Source organism: Pelodiscus sinensis, chromosome 2, assembly GCF_052426305.1.
Source record: "Pelodiscus sinensis isolate ZL-2025 chromosome 2, ASM5242630v1, whole genome shotgun sequence".
Lineage (NCBI taxonomy): Eukaryota > Metazoa > Chordata > Testudines > Trionychidae > Pelodiscus > Pelodiscus sinensis.
The window spans coordinates 172,329,048-172,343,152 of NC_143053.1; the positions used below are offsets into that span (position 1 = coordinate 172,329,048).

General features: G+C 44.6%; 1 long non-coding RNA gene across 1 annotated transcript in view; it reads right to left on the reverse strand.

Moving 5' to 3' along the window:
- Window positions 1-830: 830 nt before the first annotated feature.
- The window catches only part of LOC112546247 (uncharacterized), a 29,564-nt gene continuing 16,289 nt past the window's right edge, over window positions 831-14,105 (reverse strand). Inside the window, exon 5 of the long non-coding RNA XR_012901879.2 lies at window positions 831-1,004. This is a non-coding gene — a long non-coding RNA (uncharacterized LOC112546247). The remainder of the gene's footprint in view (window positions 1,005-14,105) is intronic.

The following is a 14,105-nucleotide window of genomic DNA, read 5'->3' on the forward strand; positions in this document are numbered from 1 at the left end:
ATCACATCACATTACAGAAGTAATTTTTCACCAGCTGGCAGAGTGTTTTTTTGCTATGTATAGGAACTATGCCACCTTTCTTTTAAATTATGCTGGTATAATTTAATCAGAGCATAATTATTGAAGGTGGAGTGAAACAGGGCTTAGGTATTGAAGGTGGAGTGAAACAGGATTATCCAGCTCCCCGTTTCCAATATCTCTTTATCATTCACTGGAGCCAGTAGCAAGGCACATACAGGATTTGCCAGTGGAAAATTTCTCTTTTTTTCTGTCTTCCAAAATTACAGAGTTTCTTTCAAGTGCAATGTAGAAAATACAAAATATGAGAGTTGCTTTCTCAAGTTTAAAAATAGTCAGAATGATTCACTGCTGCTTCCTTGCAAAACTTGGATGGGTCCCTGTGACAGAGGATGTAGCTTTCTGCATTCTGAATCTCAAATGAGAAAGCAACTCCATTATGGGTCCCCTCCATTATGGGTCCCCTCTGGAAAAGTTCATTGCTGCAGGGCGATCAGACTGTAACAGCATACATATCCTGCAAATGTGCCAGCTATCACCCCTCTTTCCTTCGTGTATTTAATTCCATTTCGACATATAAAACATAAGTGTTTGCTCTTCCCACCAGCCAAGCACATGTGACAGATGATTAAAAATACAATCCAAATTGACCACCAGTAGCATCAACCAAGTAACTTCCTTCCCTACCCTCCAAAAAATCCATGGTATAACATGGCAATTTCCTCCCCTGAGATCCTGTAAACCCGACCTCTCCTCCAGTCTCCCCTATATTTACTCTTTTGTTGCCAAATATTTCCCCGTCTTAGGTTTTTCAGCCACTTTATTATAAAAGTGTTACCTAGTTGATGGCAACAGCATGGGAATTCTGCATGCTTCCCAATCACTGCATTCATTGTCTTCATACTCCTTGTTGATCAATGGTGTGCATGCTGAGTGTTGCTGGGATGATGCCAAGAAGTGCATTTTTTTTCACTGTCCTCCACCTCCTGAAACAATAAAAAATTTAGCAGTGGTATCATCATGTTCATTCCCACAATTCATTGTTGAGTTAATGCTCGAAAGTCTGCAGAAGTTGAACACAGTTCTGTTGAATTTGCTTTGACTTTTGGAAACTCAAAGGCTGTGTCTAGACTGGCCAGTTTTTCCGGAAAATCAGCCGCTTTTCCGGAAAAACTTGCCAGCTGTCTACACTGGCTGCTTGAATTTCCGCAAAAGCACTGACTTCCTACTGTAAGAAATCAGTGCTTTTTGCGGAAATACTATGCAGCTCCCATTCGGGCAAAAGTCCCTTTTGCGCAAAACTTTTGTGCAAAAGGGCCAGTGTAGACAACTCAGATGTGTTTTGCGCAAAAAAGCCCTGATCGCGAAAATAACGATTGGGGTTTTTTTGCGCAAAACAGCGTCTAGATTGGCCACGGACGCTTTTCCGCAAAAAGTGCTTTTGCAGAAAAGCGTTAGTGCCAATCTAGATGCTCTTTTCTGAAAATGCTTTTAACGGAAAACAAGGGAGTACAAGGAAACCATCAGACAGTATTAGTCAGCATGGTAGGTTGTGATCTTTGCACACCAGCAGTCTAACCAATATCACAGTTTTTGCAGTAGGAGTGTTTTACAGAGTAATATGAAGGAAGATAATGAGCTAGGTGTGAGGATGTTTACAAGGAGCTCTTCTCAAGTAGGAGGGGCAGCGTGGGGAAAAGCCTGAAGTGCTTGTTTGCATATTTAACAAGTGAGAAATGGAAGCTGGCATTATTGGTCAATCGGAGGTGGAACCAGTATCTCAATAAGGATTGAGAAATAGTTGCATGGGGATAGGCTGTGAAGAGCACTGGAAATGAAGACAAGTAATTTATGTTTGATGCAGGTAAAGAAAAGGAGGGATGCAAAGAAAGGGGTATCATGATCCAGGAGGTAAGGTTAATATTTTGTCAGGAATATGTTTAGTAAAAGTCATGGGCTGCTTGTAGGCAATCAACAATAAATTATTGATGCTTGGTCCTGGCAGTACAGAGCTATTGGTGAACCCCCATCTGCTAAGGTTGGCAAGTGGCCTGTTTTCTACAGGAACTTCTGCTCATAAAAAGACCCTGGTGGCTCCAGTCAGCATTGTTGACTGGGCTATTAAAAGTCCGGTTGGCTGTGCAGCTGGGCTAGGACACTCCCTGACTGTCTTGGCTCCGTGTGGCTCTCATAAGCAGCAGTATGTCCCCCTGCCCTCTTGCTCCTAAGCATAGGGGCAGCCAGAGAGCTCCACATGCTGCCCGTACCCCAAGTGCTGACTCTGTGGCTCCCATTGGCTGGAAAGTTCAGTCAATGGGAGCTATGGGAATAGTGTGCAATAATATGGGGCAGTGTGCAATTCTGCCTTGGAGCCAGAGGGGGGACATGCTGCTGCTTTTGAGAGCTGCTTGGGGTAAGTGCCACCTGGAGCCTGCCCCCCTGTCCCTGTTCCCTACCCAACCCTCCAGCCTCAGACCTGATCCCCCTCCTGCCCACCAAATACTTAAATCTCAGCCCAGAGCTCACTCCTACACCCCAAACACCTCATCCTCATCTCACATCTTGTACTCTGAGTTGGAGGGTGGGGAGAGCAACAGAGGGAGGGGGATGGAGTAAGCAGGGAGTAGGCCCTTGGGGAAGAGGGAGGGGCATGGATGGGGCCTTGGAGGAGGGGCAGGACACGGGAAGGGGCAAGTGTGTTAATTTTTGTAAAAGTAGAAGGTTGGCAACCTTACCCTCCACCCAGGGATGACATCTATAGAGAGGTCCAAGTTGAAAATGGTACCTGGGGTATGAGCATGAGAAATACTGTTGTTTGCTGTGGGAGGTAGAGGGGTTGGAGTGTGGGGAAAGATTAAATGCTCTGCTTTATCCATGCTGAGCTTGAGTTGATCAATGAGGAGATACCATGACAAGTATGGAGAAAGTGAATAAGGAAAAGTTATTTACTTGTTCCCATAACATAAGAACTAAGGATCACCAAATGAAATTAATAGGTAGGAAGTTTAAAACAAACAAAAGGAAGTTTTTCCTCATGCAGCGCACAGTCAACCTGTGGAACTCCTTGCCAAAGGATGTTGTGAAGACCAGGACTTTAACAGAAAAGAAAAGAACTAGATAAATTCATGGAGGATAGGTCCATCAATACTTATTAGCCTGGATGGGTAGGAATGGTGTCCCTAACCTCTGTTTGTCAGAGGCTGGAAATGGATGACAGGACTGGGATCACTTGATGAAAACCTGTTCTGTTCATTACCTGTAGGGCACCTGCCATTGGCCACTGTCAGAAAACAGGATACTGGGCTAAATGAACTTTGGTCTGACTCAGTATGGCCATTCTTATGTGCTTATCAGGGAGATAGGCCGAGATTTTCAGTTGGCCAGGAGGAGATAGTGGAGAGGTAGATCTGAGAGTTGTCTGTATATAGACAGTAGTCTCTGCTGTGTCTTCAGTCAGTCACAGTAGGATATGAGTATGTGGTGCTAATGTTCTGTCCGCTTGCCTCTCTCTCACATAGGTTAAATAACTGCTTCTGTGCATGGCTCTACTGACTAGCCAGTGGAGTAAGGAGTCAAGTGACAATTCTTCATAAGATTTACAAAAAAATTAAGATTTCAAATCAGCAGTGGATATAAAATTATACAAACTATAATTAAACTTCTTTGAAAATGAACTTTGTTACTCATTTGATATCTTTATTATAACAGTTCACCTTTAAAATGTCTGTTGCTCCAGATCTATCTATCTATCTATCTATCTATCTATCTATCTATCTATCTATCTATCTATCTATCTATCTATCTATCTATCTATCTATCTATCTATCAGTGTATTGGATACAGTGATCTTTAAACTGTATTAACCATTGCTTATTTTCTGTGTACAGTTTTTACTCCTCTGAATTGCAGGCATAAAATATATTATAGCATTTTTTGTGTAATACAACTTTATTCTTCCAGTTACTCTGGCAGAAATGTACATTACCTCAGTAAAGAAAAGATTAAAACAAACTTCAAGGTAAGTATTGATTTGATCAGGGAAACTGAGTGTAATAACTTTTTAAAAGCACATTGATTGTAAATGAGAGGAAGAAAATTCTGAAAGATGTTTCATGGAGATTAAAAAACGCTATGTAACTTTTTAAACTGCATTTTGCTCATATTATTGATTTAACTCGTGTTTTCAATAAGTGTGAATGGCTACAGCCTCACATTTCCTTTTTGATTATATTTAGTGCATATTTGGTTTTCTTGTAAGTTGTTTTGAATATGCGTATTTGCTCTTCTCACTGCATTTGTCATACTGACATCTTTGTTCTCATTCTTCATAATCTACTGCATATTTTATTTCCCGCTCTGAATGTGCAATTGGCTTAGCTTTACTCAGCTTGGTTTATCATGTTTATTGCATGATGATGTGTTTTTAGTTGCTTTTTAATCTTTCTACGGAGAGTGCTCTTTGAAAGAGAAACATAGCAGAATGGGAAATCCAATAATATAAACTGAAGGTAAGATCCTATTGATGGGAAGGGAGAAATAAAAAGTAGCAAATACGGCTACTAGTATATGAAAAGAAGAATTAAAATAGTCATGGATTAAAAAAGAAGCTGCATCTGTCATAAATGATACTCAGATAAACATTAATGGGCCCCAAGAATTTCTTTGATCTTTTTCAGAGTGTTGAAAATATAGTAATACACTAGTTCCAGCAACATTTGTCTTAGACTTTCACCATTATCCTAATCCTTCCTAGTTGGGCTTTGGGCCACTGTGTGGCATATAGACAGCACTAGAAAGACTAGGGAAGGATCTCCTTAAGCCTGTTAAACAGTCAACTAATATCAAGTCTGATTATGCTAGATCTATCTGCAACTTTTGACACAGTTGACCATGAGGTAATATTATCTTTTCTGTGGAAAGTAAGTAGGACCAATAGAACCACTCTATGGGTGTATCTACACTGCACCGTCATTTCGAGATAACTAGCATTATTTCAAAATAACAATGTAAGCATCTGCACAGCCATTCCATTATTTCAAAATAATTTTGAAATAGCAGACAGCTTATTCTGAATTCTGTAAACCTCATTCTACAAGGAATAATGCCTATTCCAAAATAGCTATTTTACAATAAGGCGTGTGTAGACAGTCCACTGCTGCTATTTTGAAATAGCCCTTTACCAGGGCCATTCTAATTTATTCCTCCCCAGTGCCTCCTGGGGCTCTAAATCGAGATAGGCTTCCCTAATGTAGACATGCTATCTCGGACTAATTTTGAAGCTTCCCTGCAGTGCATTTTGAAATAAACTATTTTGGAATATCTATTCCAGAATATCTTATTTCGAAATAAGCATGCAGTGTGGACATACCCAAAGATTTTAACTTCATCAAGTCCATTGAGACATATCAAGGGGTAATAATGGACAACTGTTCCACATCGCTTACAGCTCTGTATTTCTGTGTCTGCTGTAGTCCTCTAGCTAGCAGAGTGTTTCTCAACATTTTTGATACCAGGGACTGGCTTGCTGCCTTCCTAAACTGTATCAGGGAAATCTTAGCACTGGTCCATGGACTGATCATTCAGAATGAGGGCCATTGCTAAAGGGGTGTGAGGCCTGGGGCTACCGTCCTCCCAGTGCCACAGGCCATGGCCCAGGGAACCCCCCCTTGTGCATGTCCCGCCCCTGTTCTGCCTCCACCCCATCCCTTCCTGCCCCTGCTCAGACTCATCCCTGCTCTGCCCACTCCTCTGAGCAATGCAAGCTGGGGAATTACAGGGGAGCCTGGCGTGGGGAGATAGCAGGGTTTGCCCCACCCCCACACTCACTATGGCGGTGAGAGCCAGAGCAATTATGCAACCTGCTCCGCTCCGCCCCGCTGCCCTCTCCCCTCTTGCTGTGTTCTGCTTCACCAAAGCGTTCTTTGGCAAATACAATGACTCTCCCATTCGGGCAAAAGCCCTCTTGCGCAAATGCTTTTGCGCAAGAGGGCTAGTGTAGACAGCTGAGAACCGTTTTGCGCAAAAAAGCCCCCATGGTGAAAATGGCAATCGGGGCTTTCTTGCACAAAACCGCATCTAGATTGGCACGGATGCTTTTCCACAAAAAGTGCTTTTGCGCAAAAGCATCCGTGCCAATCTAGACGCTCTTTTCCACAAATGCTTTTAACAGAAAAACTTTTTCGTTAAAAGCATTTGTGGAAAATCACGCCAGTCTAGATGTATCCATAATGTATATATGTTAGATAACATGTTGATTAGTCTTACATTGTATAATAAATGGATAATAAACTAAACTCATTGGCTACAGGGGGAACGAACAGAACAGGTAATCATCTCATGATCCATCCATTGTTGCCCGTTCCCAGCTTCTGATAAACACTCTAGCAAGTGTGGACAGATTATTCTAAGAACACTACTTGCAAATGCATGCTGTGGACTGAGCTCCATACATAGCCTGTAATATGGCTGTCTGAAGAAATACTTGTCCATGTTAGTCAAGAAGGACCCATTCGAATCATGAACATGGATACTGATAACATAATTTCAATGGTAGTGTATATGGGATTTGAATGGTTATGCCTGATAAAATACACAGGCTGCGTCTAGACTGGCATGATTTTGCAGAAATACTTTTAACTGAAAAGTTTTTCCGTTAAAAGTATTTCCGCAAAAGCACATCTAGATTAGTAAGTGCCTTTGCACAAAAGATTTGCTTTTGCGCAAAAGCATCCGTGGCCAGTATAGACGCGATGTTGCGCAAGAAAGCCCCAATCGCCATTTTAGCCATCGGGGCTTTTTTGCGCAAAACAGTTCTTCCCTGTCTACACTGGCCCGCTTGCACAAGTATTCTTGCACAAGAGGGCTTATCCCTGAGCGGGAGCGTATACGTATTTGCGCAAGAAGCACTGAATTCTTACATTAGAACGTCAGTGCTCTTGCGCAAATTCAAGCGGCCAATGTAGACAGCTGGCAAGTTTCTGCGCAAAAGCAGTCGCTTTTGCGCATAATCTTGCCAGTTTAGACGCACCCAATAATGTTACTGAATAGGATGTGTTAACTGTGAGGGGGAAAAGTAAACATTATACACAATGGTTTTGGGAGTGCTCAGGCATCTGAGTCACCTTGTTATCACCTTCCTCCGGGCAAGATGGAGACTTGCTTGTGCTTACCTGAGTGTCATCTCCTAACACTGCCAGCTTGCTTGCTATCCAAGCATTCTCTTCTGGGCTACACCAACCCTTACTTTGCCTTTCAGGTTAACATTAAGGGTAACTCTGTCCCGAGTTCCTTTAAAGCATTCCCCTGCAGCGTCCCCAGGTTCTTATCCACAGAAATACCAGAGTGGCTGTCTCCAACGGAACAGAGTACACACCAGCTTGCATGATTCAACTCAGGATCAGTACCTTTCTAATATCACAGATCTTAGATATATTTATAGTGAAGCAAGGATAAGTCTATTACTAAAGATTTAAAAGATGGTGAGTACAGATAATGGAAACAAAAATATATAAAACAAAATCATAACATGCTTTCTGGAGACTAAACTTTACAGGTTAGCCTGCTACTTATAGATGTGTATCTCATCCAAAGCCTTTTGCAGTATCTTCAACCATGACTGATTGTAATCTTGTTTTTATGAATGTAAACACACTGGTCATTTACTTCCTAGGTGTAGAACAGTATGGTGCTTTCTTTGTTTTCCAGATATAGTCCAGCAGCCCTTTGATATGTATCTCAAAATAAGGTTCCCCTTGGTATGTCTACACTACAAAGTTAATTCGAACTAACAGACGTTAGTTCGAATTAACTTTAATAGGCGCTACACATACAAACCGCTAGTTCGAACTTAATTCGAACTAGCGGAGCGCTTAATTCGAATTAGGTAAACCTCATTCTACGAGGACTAACGCCTAGTTCGAATTAAGTAGTTCAAATTAAGGGCTGTGTAGCCACTAGCCCTCCCCAGCTTGCCCTGGTGGCCACTTTGGCCAACACCAGGAAAACTCTTCTGCCCCCCTCCCGGCCCCGGAGGCCTTAAAGGGCCACGGTCTGGCTACAGTGTTTGTGCCAGTTGCAAGCCTGCCAGCACCCAGCCAGCAGACCCTGCATCTGGCACAACATGAGCCAGCCACCCACTGCCACCCAGCCCTCCGCCTCTTCCCAGGACCAGGCTGGCGGCTCCCAGGAGTCTGCCCGGGGCCGCAAAAGGCGGGCGCCCGCCTGGTCAGGTGCGGAGATCGTGGACCTCATCGAGGTTTGGGGGAAAGCCGCCAACATCCACGATCTCCGCAGTAGCCACAGGAATGCGGCCGTGTACAGCCACATGGCTGACAGCCTGGCCACCAGAGGCCACATGCGGACCCGGGAGCAGGTCCACTGCAAGATCAAGGAACTGCAGCAGGCCTTCTCCCAGGCCTGCCAGCCAGGGGCCGACCCAGAGGCCTGCCCCCACTTTGAGGCCCTGGACCGCATCCTGGGGACTCACGCCGTCCATGCCCCCCGCGTGGTGATCGACCCCGGGGCAAGAGGGCCCCGTCCCGGACACAGAGGAGGAGGAGCAGGAGGACGCCGAGAGCCAGGAGGCTTCAGGGAGCCTGCCCAGGACCCAGGACCCCTGAGGAACCCCACGGAGCACATGGAGGAGTTGTGGTACACTCATGCGTCGTGTGCCTTGCCGGACCAGCCCACATTAATGTCCGTGAACTGTCCCCAGTGGTCACACACGGCCTGCAGGAGCACGGAGAAGTACCCCTTTCAGTTGACATACTGGGAGGCCTGGTGCTCAGGGGCACGGATGGGGATGTGCGTCCCGTCGATGGCCCCCCCGCAGTTGGGAAGCTGAGAGCACCGAACCCCCGGATGACAGCGTCCGGGTCGGCGAGGCGGACCACCCTGCGGAGCAGCACCCGGTTGATGGTCTTGACCACCTGCAGAGAGACACAGCAAACCGTGAATCACTGGGGCGCCCGGGTGGCTGGGAGTGTTCGTGCCCTGGCACTGCCCCGCGCCCCACTCCCGGAAGCAACCCCCTCGGGCGGTGTGTAGTATGGTCGGGACAGACCGACCCCTCCGGTGCGGGGTACTTTCGCCTCCTCCCCTTCCTCCCCCCATTTTCCCGGGGCGGCCCATCCCCTCCTTGCTGCCTCCCTCCCCCCCAGCCCAGTGGCCGGTGAGTGCCGTACCTGCATGAGCACTGCTCCGACGGTGGATCTCCCCATGCCGAATTGGTTCCCGAAGGATCGGTAGCTGTCCAGCGTAGAGAGCTTCCAGAGGGCGATGGCCACATGCTTCTGGAGGGGGATGGCGGGCCTCATGCGAGTGTCCCATTGCCACAGAGCAGGGGCGAGCCACTCGCAGAGCTCCAGGAAGGTGTCCCTCTTCATCCTGAAGTTCTGGGTCCACTGTCTGTCTCCCCAGTGCTCCAGGATGATGCGGTCCCACCAGTCGCTGCTGGTGTCCAGACGCCAGATGCGGCAGGGCACGCCGGCATCCGGGCGCTGCTGCGGCTCCTCCACGGCCCCCAGGGAGGCCAGGCGGAGAGGTAGGGGGCTGACGTGCACCAGGTGGTGCCAGCCATTGCTGGCAGGCTTCCAGCCATTGCTGGCAGGCTTGCAGCAGCAAGTCCAAAAACTGTACCAGAAAGCTCAGGGCGAGCTCTGGCTCCATGTTGCCAACTGCGGCGGCGTCCCCAAAGGGAAGCACCGACACAGACAGGCGCAGAGAAAAACACTTTGCTGTCCCTCAGTGAGGTAGGCAAGCAAGCGGAAAAGCTGAGAACCGGCTGTCCAGAGGGGTCCCTTTAAGCACAAGCCTCAGATAGCCTCAGACAGCAGCCACACAAAGCAACTACTGACCTGATGCCCTGCCGGAACCGGTTTCAGCTGCCCTTAAGTGTGCCCCAGCATCCAATCAGTGTGGACGCGCTAGTTCGAATTAGCAAAACGCTAATTCGAACTAGTTTTTAAGTCTAGCTGCGCCAATTCGAATTAGCTTAGTTCGAATTAATTAATTCGAACCAAGTTAGTTCGAATTAGTGCTGTAGTGTAGACATACCCCCTGTTCTGTTTCTATACTTGTTCATTCCTTACTGATTTTTTTTCATCAAGGTTCATCTTAAATGGGTGATGAAAGACCTACTGTGAACGAGACAACACTTCATTTACATGTCAACAGAGACAGGTGAATAAATATCCCTTGTGTGACAGAAAACCTGTTTGCCAACTCTGCCTTGAGAAAGACTTTAAAATGTATTTTCTGTATATATACACAGCTCCTCCCATAGTATCTGTATGTACATTTCACAATTATATTTACAATCAGTGTGGTATAGGTTTATTTTAAGACCTCGTGTGACATTTGTTGCTGAGCCAGAATGTTCATAGCAGAATCAGGACATTTTCTTGTAATCTTAAACTTCAGAGGGGTAGCCAAGTTAGTCTGTACAGGATAAACTTAAAAAACAACAAATAGTCTGGTAGCACTTTAAAGACTAACAAAACATGTAGATGGTATCATGAGCTTTCTTGGGCATCTGAAGATGAAAGCTCATGATACCATCTACTTGTAAGCTTAAGAAATTCTTGAGTCATAGCATGGAAGAAGAGATTGTAAAACTTGGAAGGAGGTGAGGGCCAATGGTATTAGCAGTTATTACATAAATCTTGTACCTAAGTGGAAGGTAAATAACAAGGAGAAAAGATTTTAGAATGGCGAATAAAGTCAAAATTAGTATGGAAAATGGCAAATACTGAGTGTGAGGAGGAACTGGCAGTATTTGTGGGTATCAATTGTTACTACTAGATCAGGATTATGGGTGTCACAGTTCAGGGCAACTGCACCTATTTGTTCTCTGAGTGATACATTGAGTACACCAGCTCTAGGTTCCCAGGGTATGTCTACACTACAGGTTTTTTTTTCCAGAAAAACGGCCGTTTTTCAAAAAAAACCTGTTAATTACGTCCACACTGCAATCACATTCTTCCGAAAGAAAATCGAAAGAACAGAGGGAGTTTTCCAACATTGGTAATCCTCTTTCTATGAGGAAGAAGCCTTTTCCCAAAAGAGCTCTTTTGCAGAAAGGCGTGTGTGGATGGGGAAGAGGGTGTTCTTTTGAAAGAAGAGGAAAGAGGAGCAAGCACAGGTGCCCTGATGGCCACTCCGTCCATAGTAATCACAGCTGAAATGTGAGATAGCATCCACTCTGTGTGGATGCTATCTTTCGAAAAAGCAGATTGCTTTTTTGATGTGCTTTTCTGTGTGGACGTTCTTTCTGAAAAAGTTTTTCTGGAAGATCTCTTCCAGAAAAGCTTCTTCCGAAAGAAGCCTGCAGTCTAGACATAGACCCAGCTTCTAAGCCATCATGTCTTTTGGGAAGATACACACATTTCTCTCTCTCTTTCCTGATTGGGGTTTTGACTGCTTAAAAGGCCAGCCTCATCAGTATGTTTTCTCTCCAGAATCTCTGCACAGGAAAATTGCCTGCAGTTCTATGTTACCACACAGCAAGCACATTTATTCTTAAGGTGATAAGATTATAGAGAAAGCACATTAAAAGCAAAAGAACTTCCATGTTCATACCACGCGTCACACCAACTCCATGCTTGGGCTATCAGGAGATATCTTGCTGTAATACGCAATTCGTAGATGCATGTGTTGGGTAGGAAAATAATTGGCTGAGAAATGATGTTGATAGCCACTAGCCCTGTTAAGTGGACTTCTACAAGTAGCAATGAGAACTGATCACATTTTCTCCTCCCCTCCCACCAGCCCATGCTCCATTCAGTGCTCTCTTCTTATGCTTCCAATGCCTCATTCTGCTGTTAACGTTATATCTTTTTTCACACTATCCTCCACACTTGGCACTGTCTCCCTTATTCTGTGTATCAACCAATAACTTCCTTAAACCTCACCTTTTTACATGATCTTCCACAGTGACTTCCTCTCAGGCACTATGAGGACTCATTCTTGCTCTTGATCTTGTGTCATTTGAATTGTATTTTCTGACTTAGATTTCAAGATCTTGAATGTAGCGGCTTTGTCTTCCTAAGTGTTTATGAAGTGTTCTCAACATATGCATAGTGCTATATAAATAGTTATGATTATTTATAAAGCACATAGTTCTGCATAAAGCATATCTATAGGATATGAATAATACAATGCAAAACTGTAAAAATGAATTAAATACAGTAGAATCCCGATTATCCGACCAAAATGGGACCGACAGGTGGTCGGATTAATGAAAATGTTGGATAATAGGGATTACCTGTAATTGATTTGGGTGGCCTGGCCCCTTCCCTCTCTGCAGCCCCCAGGCGTGGGCAGAGAGAATGGCCCAGCTCGCTGCCCCGTCGCTCTGGGGGCTGCAGGGAGGGAAGGGGCCAGGCAGGAATGGGGACTGAGCGGCGCCAGCAGGAGCAGCAGCAGCAGGGACATCAGCAGCTGGGGAAGGAGAAATGGGCCAGGTCACATGGCAGGCGGCCGGGGGCAGCGCGGGTTTTTAGTTTTGCTTTCAGGGGTCGGCTATGTCGGATAAAGCGGAATGTCGGATTAGCGGAGGTTGGATAATCCGGACTCTGCTGTAATAAATGGGAAGCTGTTAACAGGCAGAGAATATAAAATTACTACTTGTGCAGAACCTGCAGGGAAGCAGATTTAGTTGAAATACTTAGAACAATAGTTGGAAAGAAACAGAGTAGTAAAAAGAGAAATCATTTGAATAGTAAAATGCAGTAATTTTTAATACAAAATTTATGGGCATTCCTGACAGCAATATGATGTACTAAATGCTAGGCTGCTGAAAACTGATTAAGACAAGAACCTAACAGGAATGTTAAATGCCAGGATAAGTAGTTTACAAAAAAGATACGTTCAAAGATATAGGAGGAAATGTGTCCTTAGGTTAAGGAGAGACACGCTATCTAACAAAGAAATGTCACAGTCAGGCTGGCTTGTCACCAGCATACAGACAATTTGGACTCAAGTGAAAGATTGGTAAAAAATTATAATCGGAAGCCATTATAGGGCTCTGGGGAAGGATGAGAAAGCAGAACAGGAAATGTTTATGTAGATAAAGGAAGTCTGCAAAACAGCTAGGAGAGTGATCATAGGGATTTCAGTCTGCTTGTTACTGAGGAGAATTGTAATGAGGAAATATTAAATAAGTGTATATGTTTAGATTTAACATAGCACAGAATTATCTCTATAGTAAATGTCTAAAATTCACAGCATGAGGTTCCAAGTTTGTCTGACTCCAAAATAGCTCAGGTCTGTGTAGTAGTCAGAGTGTGTTGACCTTCAGGGTTATGCTACAGAGTTTGTTTTCTCAGGTTTTCAGAGATGGCTGGTGGACTGGTATGCTCAGGGAGGATAGTATATTTTTACGCTGAAGAGGACTGATTGTCATATTTTTGGAGAGGATAAGCTGTAAATTGTGTGAGAGAGTGGGCTAAATTTGTAATGTGTAATAGGGTTGATTCTTTGTTATATTCAGAGAAGGTTAAACTGCTCAGTTTGTATATGCACTTTATTATCTGCATTTCTCTAACAGGCACTTTGAGTGCTGGATGGGCATTAAATATTTTATACATTGAAATTATAATAAATGTTAAAGTAACAAAATCCAATTTGCTCAGTTTACAAGTTAAAACATAATTCATTTTACTGCCAGCACTACACATTCAGCCTGGCTTCTGGGAATTTAAATCCCCTGTCATAATTTTGCAGAGAGCATTGTTTTTTGCACAGTTTCCTGGCCTTAGTTTTAAGAGAGAAAAGTGAAAGTTTTACTGATACATTCATTCAATACTAACCAGCTGATCTGGTCTCATTCTTTGTTCAGCCTCTTCATACTGTTGGTTTCTCCTCTGGCACGCTTTGCACTCTGCACAGCAGCAGGCATATTGTGGCACAGGGTTCCTTGCTGGTCCTCTTACAGCTGCCAGCCAAATATCCCTGATGTGTGCCTCACCCATAGAAATATGTTTGATAATGGAGCCAGCATAAAACAGGTGGATACCCAGTCTGACTGTAAATTTGAGTAGTCTTACAGCATGTGCCCTTCCATGTTACAGGGCCCAAGGCCAGGAATT